At 36.8% G+C, this 11044-nt stretch overlaps 1 pseudogene; it reads left to right on the top strand.

The window, feature by feature from the left end:
* LOC148521443 (uncharacterized) overlaps window positions 1-10545 on the top strand; it is a 56240-nt pseudogene extending 45695 nt beyond the window's left edge.
* The last annotated feature ends 499 nt before the right edge of the window (window positions 10546-11044 follow it).

The following is an 11044-nucleotide window of genomic DNA, read 5'->3' on the forward strand; positions in this document are numbered from 1 at the left end:
AGCAGTAAATATTGGGACGCAGGTACAGTGCGACTCAGAGGCATCTGCAGACTGAAGAAATTGGCCACATGCGTCTGACATCAACATTGCATCCACCTCTAAATCAGGCCTTGAGTAACATGATATGGTTTTCTGAATTGTCACATGTCATCTATAGTGACAGTTTTCCCTTTCTCCCAAAGGTATTATATTTACTTTCAAGATCAGTTCTGAAGATGAAAAACAAAGAGAACACAAGATGAAAGATAACCAACAGAGAGGATCACAACATATATTAAATATGATTTAGAAACTGACAGAACTAAAAATGGCTATAGGCGAATGTTATTATTAGTAACAGTTACTTATATAGTGAAGCAAATTCTGTTGCGCTTTACAATTTATAAAAAGAGTAATAAAACAAGACTGGGTAATAGCAGACAGACATAGAGTTAAGAGGGCCCTGCTCAAAAGCTGAAAATCTATAGGGAAATAGGCATAGATACACATGGATAGGTGCTACCTATTGCCTAAGAGTCTAGCCAGATTGCAGAGGTTCTAGGTGGGTTGTATGACCCAGTCACATAGAGGATGTGAAAGTGAAGAAAGAGAAAATATGTAGAATGATGTATTGACTGTATAATGGGGATGTAATTGGGATAGCTTTTGGAGGTTTTGTGGGTAATTCAGGTTTTTGATAAGTTTGTCTCAAGAGCAGAGTTTTCAGGGAACGTTTTAAGGTCGGGAGATGAGAAGAATGGGAGGGTATTCCACAGAGTAGGTGCAGGCCAGAAAAAGTCCTGTAACCATGAATGGGAGCATGTAATGCAAGAGGATTAGAGATGCAGATCTTGTGTAGAGCAGAGAGATTGTGTTGCGAGTACAGATGTGCACTAACCCTAGTGTATTGGTTATGATTCTAATTGGTCTGGTTTTGGTTTTAGTTTTGCAAAACCACCCTCATATGTTTTGGTTTTGAATCTGTATTTTTTTTAAATGATATAAACAGCTAAAATCACATAATTTGTTCAGACAGTATTAACCTCAATAACATTAATTTCCAGTCATTTCCAGTCAATTGTGACCACCTCCCAGCTCACAATATTGTTTTCATCCAGTTTAGGCCAAAAGGTTGCACCAAGCTAGCTGACTAACTAAGGTAAGCAACAGCAGTGGGCAGCACATCTAGGAAACAGAGTGGCACTGCAGTGGCAGACAGTAGGGCAGTGTTATAAAATATGAGGGTAGTTAAAAAAGTAATGCCTAAATGCTCACAGCTCAAATTTTATTATAGATACAGATTTGAAAATTTGCAGTAAAATAATTTGAAGTCTTAGTAACAGAAAGACTCTACTCAAAAAATTCACCATCTTCCCTCAAACATTTTCTCAACCTCTCAACCCAAGCTGTGAATCCATTCTGGAAAAATTCCAGTGGTTGGTGTTTGACCCAGTAACGTATAGCATTTTTAATAACCTCTGTCTTCAAAATGTTGACCCTGGAGACAGTATTTGAGATGCCAAACAGATGAAAGTCAGAAGGGGCCAAATGAGGACTGTATGGTGGTTGTGGCATTATTGCCCACCCCATTTTGGCAATGGCCACAGATGTTGCCATCAAAATGAGAGGTCTGGCATTGTCGTGGTGTAAGATGACATTTGACAGTGGAATTGTTGACCTTTTTTGTGGATTGCTTCTTTCTTCTTCTTAAGTGTAATAATGTATCAATCACTGTTGCTTGATTGGTTTGGTTCCAAGTAATCGATGAGAATAACACCTCAGAAATCCCAGAAGAATGTGGCCATGACTTTGTTTATGGATCGCTGTGATTTAAACTTTTTTGGCCTAGGTGAACTTGGGTGTTTCCATTGCTTTGATTGGGCTTTGCTTCTGGGGCATAAAAGAATACCCAGGTCTCATCTCCTATAATGACATTTTCCAAAAACATCTCAGGGTTGGCTTCAAAGTTGGTCAAAAGGTCATTGCACACTTCCACCCTCTGGGGCTTATGATCCCTGGTTAATTGCTTTGGAACCCATTTAGCACACACTTTACGATATCTCAAATCATTGATTAGTGTTTTTACAGTGCCATGGTCACACAACTGTCTTTCTGAATTATGGCATTGACTTTATGTTGGTTCTCTGCTGTCACTGCAGTTGATGGTCTGCCACCACAAGGTTTGTCACACATGGATGATTCTCCCAATTGAAACCGCTTCATCCACCATCTGACATTGCTATAGTCAATTGCACGCTCACCAAACACTTTTTTTCAGTCTTCTGGGGATTTCTGTAGCACTGCAGCCTTCTTTTTCCAGAAATTCAATGACGGCTCTTTGTTTCTTCTTGGATTCCATGGTATTTCTTGGACTACCTAAAAAAAACTACATAAATAGCTAGCAGACATATTAAACTACAAACTGACAAAGTTTCAAATAAATATTGCATATTATTTCAGAGTTATGAGCATTTAGGCATTACTTTTTGGACAACCCTCATATATGACCCCATATTAGAAATCAAGAATGTTTTCATTATTCAAAAACTAGATCAAAGGCCCAAGGGAGAGGTATGTAGTTGTAGGTAGGAAAAAGGAAGGAAGGATTGATTCATTTTTAAATTTAATATCTTGATTCCAAATCCATGTTCCAGTGGAGTTTACAACAATCTATGTTTTCTATCACATGCACACACATATACACACTAGGGTTAATTTTTGTTCGGAGCCAAATATTAACCTACTGGTATATTTTTGGAGTGTGGGAGAAAACCCATGCAAGCACAGGGAGAATATACAAACTCCACATATGATTAGTGATGATAATTTAACCATAAAAAAGGCAAATCAGAGAAATGGAAAACATTGTTAAGTCAAGCTTCCACAATCCAAATGAAATTGATTCCTCAGGATGTAAGGCTTAGTCAAATTGAATAATTAATTATATGATTTAGTAAACACACATTCAAAGAGAAAAAAGCAGAGTATATATCCAGGTGCACTCTTTGGATCAATATTATATTTTTTTCTATAATTTTCTGTCAATATATAAAATTCAATACATCTTTATTAGTTATATTCTTTAAAATAATGTGTTTGTGATTTTAAACAATATTTTGCCTTTTTACAGATAGTATAGATGATTAGATAGTGAAAAAGAATTATTAGAAAGATGCTATTAAAATTCCCTTTCACCGCTGGTCAAGTAGTAACGTTTTATATATTTCTTGGTAATTCTATATCTCCAATTTTGATCTCTCTGGTGGAATAAAATGGCTGCAGCAAACGCTATGTTTATATAAAGGTTTGTGTTTGTTTCTTTTCACTGAGTTCTTGATAAAAGTCCTAAAGACTGAAACGTTGAACGAATGTTCCCAGAGTTGGTGTTATTCTTTATCTACAAGACCCGTGAGTGCCACAGCATTGCTACCTAAATATCATAGCAGTTTAATATATATTTGTATTTTATTATAAAGATTTCTTTAAGGTGTTTATTTTTTATATTAGAATAATTTCTCATCTATACTATTACAATGCTTACTCTATTATTATTATTATTATTATTATTATTATTATTATATAGATACTGCTATTATTACCATCTAACATAGGTGAATCATAAAGAGAAAAAGTATTAAAAGTAAATAAAATGGTGTAAAATTGTGGTGGTATTCCTAGTATCTTTTTGAAATCAGAATATTATTACCACCTATCATAATTTCTATTTTTATCTTTATTTATTATTATTTACATGCTATCTATTAGTGTATATGATAAATCAATAACTTAGATATATATTAAATATATATTAATTAAAATAGTGATATATTTGTCCCGTGAATTCATTTTATATTATAGTGTTAATTGTGAGTATCTTACAAATCATTAAATACTTTATTAGTGATGATGTGAGTGTGATTATTTATGTTTAACAATTATTATTGTGTATAATTAAGAAGCCTATAATATACAAGTCTTACTGTTGTCATGTCATAGATATATAACATGTTGTTATTCATATTACTTTCTTTTCATAATGTATGCCTTGTAGATCTATATTGATCATGTATTCTACCTTCTTGCTATTGTTCTTTGCTCTGTTTCATCATATCTCATACACAACCTAAAGGTTACCATGATGTTTGTATGACATTAATATGTTCATGGATCCATGTTTTGTTCATATATATATATAAAAGAACATGAATCTTTATAATATAGGGGATAAATAGGGTTACAAAATTAGTTATCTGTAAAAGTTTTTAGGTCTATCTTTATATTGGAGGGTGTTTGATCATTTAGTAATATTGTGTATTAATACATATTGGAGACATTTAATATTAAAGAAAGGTTCCAAACTGATTTTTTTCATTCATGCCATGGGGATCCACACTATTAAATAAGAATATCATTATAGACTCCCTCTTCAGTAACTCCTTATTTATTTCTCCACCCTGATTCCCAGCAGAAATATTTTTTCCAGGCTATATGCTTTTAAGTTATCAGGGTTTCCTTCATGTTGTCTTAAAAAATGTCTGACCACACTTGTGATTGGTTTAAATTTTTGCTGGTCTGTTTTGGCATTTCTTACATGTTCTAGAATCCTTTGTCTTAATTGTCTTTTGGTCATGCCTATGTAGTTTAGGCCACATGGACAATACAGACAGTACATTATGCCCAAGGTTTTACAACTGATGTATTCTTTAATATTTATCTCCTTGCCATATCCTTCAGTTGCCTTTTTCTCTGGTCTATGTACTTGCAGGCTGTACAGTTGCCACATTTGTAGCATCCCAAGACTTTGTTTTTTAGTTTCTTCTTTTCTCTACTAAAGTTGCTATATACCAATTTATTTTTTAGGGATGCTGATTTGCGCCAGCTAATATTGATCTTCTCCCCTAAGACTCCCTTTAGAGTTGAATCCAAAGCAAGGAAATTCCTATGTTTTTGTAATATTCCTTGTATATCCTTCCATTCATTACAGAATGTACTTACAAATCTTACTTTATCTTTTTCTTTTTCTTTGTTCTTTCTGTTAGTAGGAAAAATATGTTGTTCTCTCTATTTTCTTTTTGCTTGATTACATCCTTTCTTTATAATCTTCTTACTGTATCCTCTATTAAGTATTCTGTTCCCGAGCTTGAGATTTGATACTTTTCTGCATCTGCTGAGAAGCTGCAGGAAATTGGGCCCATCTGCCTGGATGGGAAGCTGGTGAAGGATGGCATTTCAAGATACAAAAGAACATGAATTCCCAAGTTAATTACAGTAACATACAGTACACTGCCTGTCAAAAACACAAAATCTTGGCAAGGCCCATAATGCAAAGTGGTGCAAGATGGAATTGTCCTTGGGCCCTGCCACTCAGCCTCCCACCCACTTTTTTGTTGTATATTAAAAAGGACATGCAGTTTAACAAACCAATCAGTTCAGCAACAGGGACTGAGGACCTTATTCAGAAGGGGCCGTACGGTCTATGACCGCACGGCGCCTCGATGTTTGGCCAGTGCGCATGCGCACGAGGGAGCCGGCTTCCTCATGCGCATGCGTGAGACCCACTACGACCGACAGTGCTGGTCATAGCGGGTCTCTTTCCCATGGGAACGCCTACCATTTGGGGGAGGCCCACTGACATCACTAGTGATGTCAGTGGAGAGCTTCCGGCTCTGACAGAGCCAGAAGATCTCGGGCTTACGACAAGTGAGACCTTACCCTAGGGTCTTGTCGTAAGCCCCGATGGTCGCGATGGTTTCTGACCATCGCAGCCATCACCTGAGCGGTCATTAGAGCTGTGGGTGTAAACCCACAGCCTAATGACCGCAACAGAGGCGGGCGGTCAGGATGCAAGTGGCCGCCCAGTTTCTGAGCGACCGCTTGCATCCTCCGACCGCCTCTGAATAAGGTCCTGACACTTTTGTGGGTTTAGTGATTGTTTTTTGGGGGGCAGCCACAAAATAAGCTACTAATGGGCACCTAACAGTGTTGTTAAAATTGTTAATGAATTATGAGATTAAGGCATGTAACAGTGTTATAATTAAGGAAGTTTAAAGTTAAATAAGGCATCTTAAGAAAACTAAGCTGACAGTGCTGTCAATGATGTATACAGTGGCAATATGTCATCATCATTATCATCCTCAGCCTCATCAGTGCTTACATAATCTTCACACAATACTAATTCATCCCTGCTGAAAATCCACAATTACAGAAGTCTCTGTACTTTGAAGTAATTGCTGGTAAAGGTTTTTCTCATGAAATGTATAGTTTATTTTGATGAACACCATCTTTTCCACATTTGAGGAGTAGCCTCCTACACTGAGCACTGACTAGGTTCCCGTCTGTGCTCAAAACTCTCTCTGAGTATACACTAGAGTGTGGGCAGCTTAAGTAAAGCAAAGTCAGTATATACAAGGACCTCTAAATTGCCTTTTTTCCAACCAGTAGTCAAAGGGACTGTCTGATATGTCTATTTGTACACTGTCATTAAAATAATCCTCCACCATTCTATGGAAGATGACCCTATCAGATGGGATTACTGTAGAGGTGTCACTAAATTTTGGGCAAATCTTTTAGATCTGCCAGATGCCAAAATGTTGTGTTGACTCATTCACAATAACCAGTGGGTCTCTTTGGAAAGCTCAGTTGTTTCCTGGCAACCGCAGTTGATGGAGAACCTGAAGGTGGAGACATTGTTATGTCATATGCCACTTAAGCTGACAACTTGTTCTTTCTTTCCAACTGACTGTGTCAGTTGGAAAGAAAGACATGGTGTATACCATAAACCTAGGATAAAACATGGTTGCCAAAATGTAGTGATCCAATTTCAAAATGTTGACAACCCTTTGATCCTGGCGAAGAGATAAAGGACTTGATCTACAAGTCTGACATACTTAGCAGAATCATTTCATTACATCTTCTCCTTCAGCTTCTTAAGCTGCTTTTCTGAAAGGCTAATAAGGGGAATCACCTGACTGAAGCTGGCAGATTTTGAACACACTTTGAATGGTTTTGGCACCTTGCACAACAAGGAAAGTATTATACACTGCAATGGACTATGGTACATTACTTTTCCACTCCATCTGTCATGGCTTGTTGTGTAGGTTTGGATGGCTTGTTGCTGTTCCTCTATTCGCTGAAGCATATAAAGGGTGGAATTCCATCCTGTTACATTCTCTTGCTTCAGATGGTCACTTGACAAATTGAACTTTTCTTGCAGCTGCTGCAAATTTCTACATGCAATTGCTAAATGGTGAAAATGTCACACAATTTTTTGTGCCACGGACAGCATCTTCTGCTTGCCCCTGTCATCCTGCACCACCAATTTGATTGTGTGAGCAAAACATGGGATGTGTTTGAATTCACCCAGCTGTAATGTTCTCAATATTTGTGGCACTATCACAAATCCCAAATCCCAAGGAAAATCCCAGCAAGGTAAGCCATTTTGCAATGACGTCCCTGAGTTTTTCTAAAAGGTTGACACCAATAAGCCTCTTAGTGAAGCCTGATAATGAGCTGGCATTTTGTACAAGTGGATAGTGGGTGCAATGGAATTTTCTAGGCCAAGAACTAGTCTTTTTTAATGTCCTTGTACAGATGAGGAAATGCTGTTCTGGTAAAATGGAATCAAGATTGAATTTGGTACCGGGGACACAGAACCACCTGTCTAAAACCCAATGCATTTATGGCAGATATTGGATGCAGATCTGATACTAGCATACTGTAGCCATCATGGCTTTAGTGATCTGCTGTGTGACTGGGTGACAGCTGTCATAGTTGCTTCATATTGCAAAGGATTATTTAGCTGTCAATTTTTTTAAACTACAATTGATATTTTTGGTCCCTTTCTGGGATGAAGATCCAATCTCAGCAGCAGCAGGCCTAGCATTTAAAAATTCTTCTGAGGAATCCTGTGTAGGGGAGGACTCAGTTAGCCTTTGCAAATTAGATGCTGGTCTAGCTCCAATCATTAGTTAGGATATTGATGATATTGAAACTACTATTGATATTCTTGATCCCTTTCAGGGATGAAGATCCACCCTCAGCAGCAGGCCTAGCATTTAAAGATTCTACTGAGGATTCCTGGTTAAGGGTGGACTCAGTTAAGCCTTAGCAAATTGGATTGTGGACTAGCACAGATCAATAGTGAGGATATTGATGATGAGAGAAGAGAGCTAGCTGATGCTGGACTGCTTTTATTTAATTTTTTAGCAAAAGTTTCATGAACATGCTGCAAATGAAATTTTTTGTCTTATGTCCAGGCAATGACCTTCTTCTTATCACAGGTAAGAACTACTTCCACTGGTGCCTGAATGACATAAACATCATCATCAACATCCTCATTAGCGCTGGCGTCAGTTACACAAATATTTCCCTCAACCTGTGGCACTTCCACAGTATTGTCCTCAAATTCTAGGTCAGCATCTTCTTTACTTTTGCTGTTCATCCTGACATTGGCAGAGGGTGTAGAAATGGTGAAAGGATGCTTCTTTATAAGTACAGTATAAGAAAGGTCAAGCTCACACATAGCACGTGGAAACATTTAGACTCTCCTTAGGGATTTGTGACGTTTCTGAACACAGTTTTTTCTATTGCCTTAGTAGGTTTTTTTAGCACTGATATTCCTGTTTTTATTTTTTTGACACCTCTAGTGAGCTTGTCTTGTATCATCATGTGAGGCAGAAGAAGATACCTGAATGACAGCAGTTGTAGAACCTCCACTCAGATATAAAGGACAAGGCCTGAGCCTTTCCTTGTCACTGCGTGTGGCATTTTGGCAATTTTATGTTTTTTGCAGGAAACTCCTTTTATTAGAGGTGTTTTTTTTATTAGCAATATAAAATATTGTTTTGATTTTAGATGTCCTGACTAAAACCCTCTATGCCCTGAGCATCAATTTTAGTAGATGACGTTAAAGCCATATTTTCATGACTGGTGGCAACAGCTCAGACACTAGTGCTTGGTTACTACTCCTGCAGTTCTATTGATTTGTTGTCGTGATGCATATTGAAGCCTGAAGTTTTTGAGCACCCAATATTTAAAGAAAAAAATAACAAACAAATTATGCACCGACTGCGACACACAAATAATATTAAGTTGGTGGCCCCTGACCTACAGACTGTTAGTGTTAGACTTAAAAAAACACAGTATCACAGCTTGAAGATTTTTGAACACACTATTTTTTTAAAATAAACTGCCCACTGACAGTGATGCACTGCGCAGATAATATTAAGGTGGTTGCCCTTGACCTTCTGACTGGAGGTGGAGATGTTGCCAATAGCAACCAATCAGATTCTACTTAAAATCTAAATATAACTTCTAAAAGATAATAACTAGAAACTTATTGGTTGCTATGGGCAACATCTCCACTTATAAAAACACTCACTTTAGTAAATTTTCCCCTTAGTGTTAGACTTAAAAAACACAGTATCATGGCTGTAAGTTTTTTAACACACACTATTTAAAAAAAAAAAAAAAATCCCACCGAACTGTGATGCACTGCACACTGCGGTTGCCCTTGACCTACGGACCATTTTTATTAGACTTAAAAAATACTGCATCAGTGCCTGAAGTTTTTTGAACAAACACAAATATTTTATTATTTTTTTAAAACACACTACTCACTGACTGTGATACAGGTCAAGGGCCACCACCTTAATATTATCTGCACAGTGCAGATAATATTAAGGTGGTAGCCCTTGACCTGCTGACCATTAGTGTTAGATTTAAAAACTGTTTAATTGCCTGAAGCTTTCTGAACACATGCTATTTTTTTAAACAATACACAACAAATAATGTAATAGAATGATGTTCCTGCACTATAAAAAATAAACTGCTGGCTGTCTATCAAAAAAACTAGCTCAGTCAGTATTTACTCTAAAGGAGATGATGGTGCCGCTACCCATCAAAAACAAACAGTGTCACTTTGAAGTTCTTCAAGTTGAACTTGATCTCTGCAGCTCCATTGTAACTCCTTCCCCTCCAGCGGTCCTATGACAAATGATGGCCGAATAACCATGCAAGATCCGATATCAAGAAGATGAAGTTTTGCCTCATTTTGGAATCTGAACCAGGGCTCAGATTAGCTTGGAACAGGTAAGTTCAGGTGGGTTCAGTTTCCTGAAAACCAAACCCACTCATCTCTAGTTGGGCAATATTTTGAAACAAGTGAAGAGATGTATTTCGGTGTGGTTTGGTTAATAGCCTTATGTGTTAGTAAAAGTATTTTATATTTACTACAGTAGAAAACTCAAATATAGCTTTGATCAAGGCCATACTCACATTGGATACTATTCTGTTATCTATTCCCATATTTGTTATACTATTACAATGTGGTACAAACATTATATAAATGTAGTAAAGTCACAAATTACTTAAGGAAGTCTTGTTTCATTGTTTCATTGTCATTGGGACACAATTTCACCTATAGTCATTTATGTTAAGTTGTAATTTTTGATGTTCTTGAGTTTTTGGAACAAACACATGAGTGAGTTTGAAAAAAATATAAATATCATGAAGGCATAGGGTGTGTTCAAGTTAAATTTCCTGTATTTTATCTTCTTGTAGATTTGACAACCATGGAGTTTTCCTTACATTTGAGGAATGCACACTTATATGAAGTTTGAGGGTAAATGAATATGATGTGTATGTGCTATATTTTCTTGATGAAGTGGTCATAAAGGGCAAAATGAATATACAGCTGTGTCCTCATTCACTATTGCCACTGTTGCGCCAAAAAACCTGTCTCAGTGCGCCTAGTCCAGAGTGACTTAGCTTGCACTGAGCTTCTTTTTTGCTTGAATATGCATCTTAGTTGCTATGCAAATGTGATTAAAGCATTTCATGAGGCTGCACTGATTAATTTGATATGCAACACTTGTATATCTATGTGTGACTGAAGAAAATAACATAAAATATTGCAGCGCTTCTAACAAATATTTGATAAAAATTTGATGCACAGAATTACCTCATAGTAATAAATGAATTTGTATTTAATTACAATATATGAAACAGATGAAACAATTAAAATCAGTTATCACATCAGATTGATAATACAGGAACCAATGTATAT

The sequence above is a fragment of the Taudactylus pleione genome, unplaced genomic scaffold (genome assembly GCF_031769625.1).
Source record: "Taudactylus pleione unplaced genomic scaffold, aTauple2 ptg000162l, whole genome shotgun sequence".
Taxonomy (NCBI): Eukaryota; Metazoa; Chordata; class Amphibia; order Anura; family Myobatrachidae; genus Taudactylus; species Taudactylus pleione.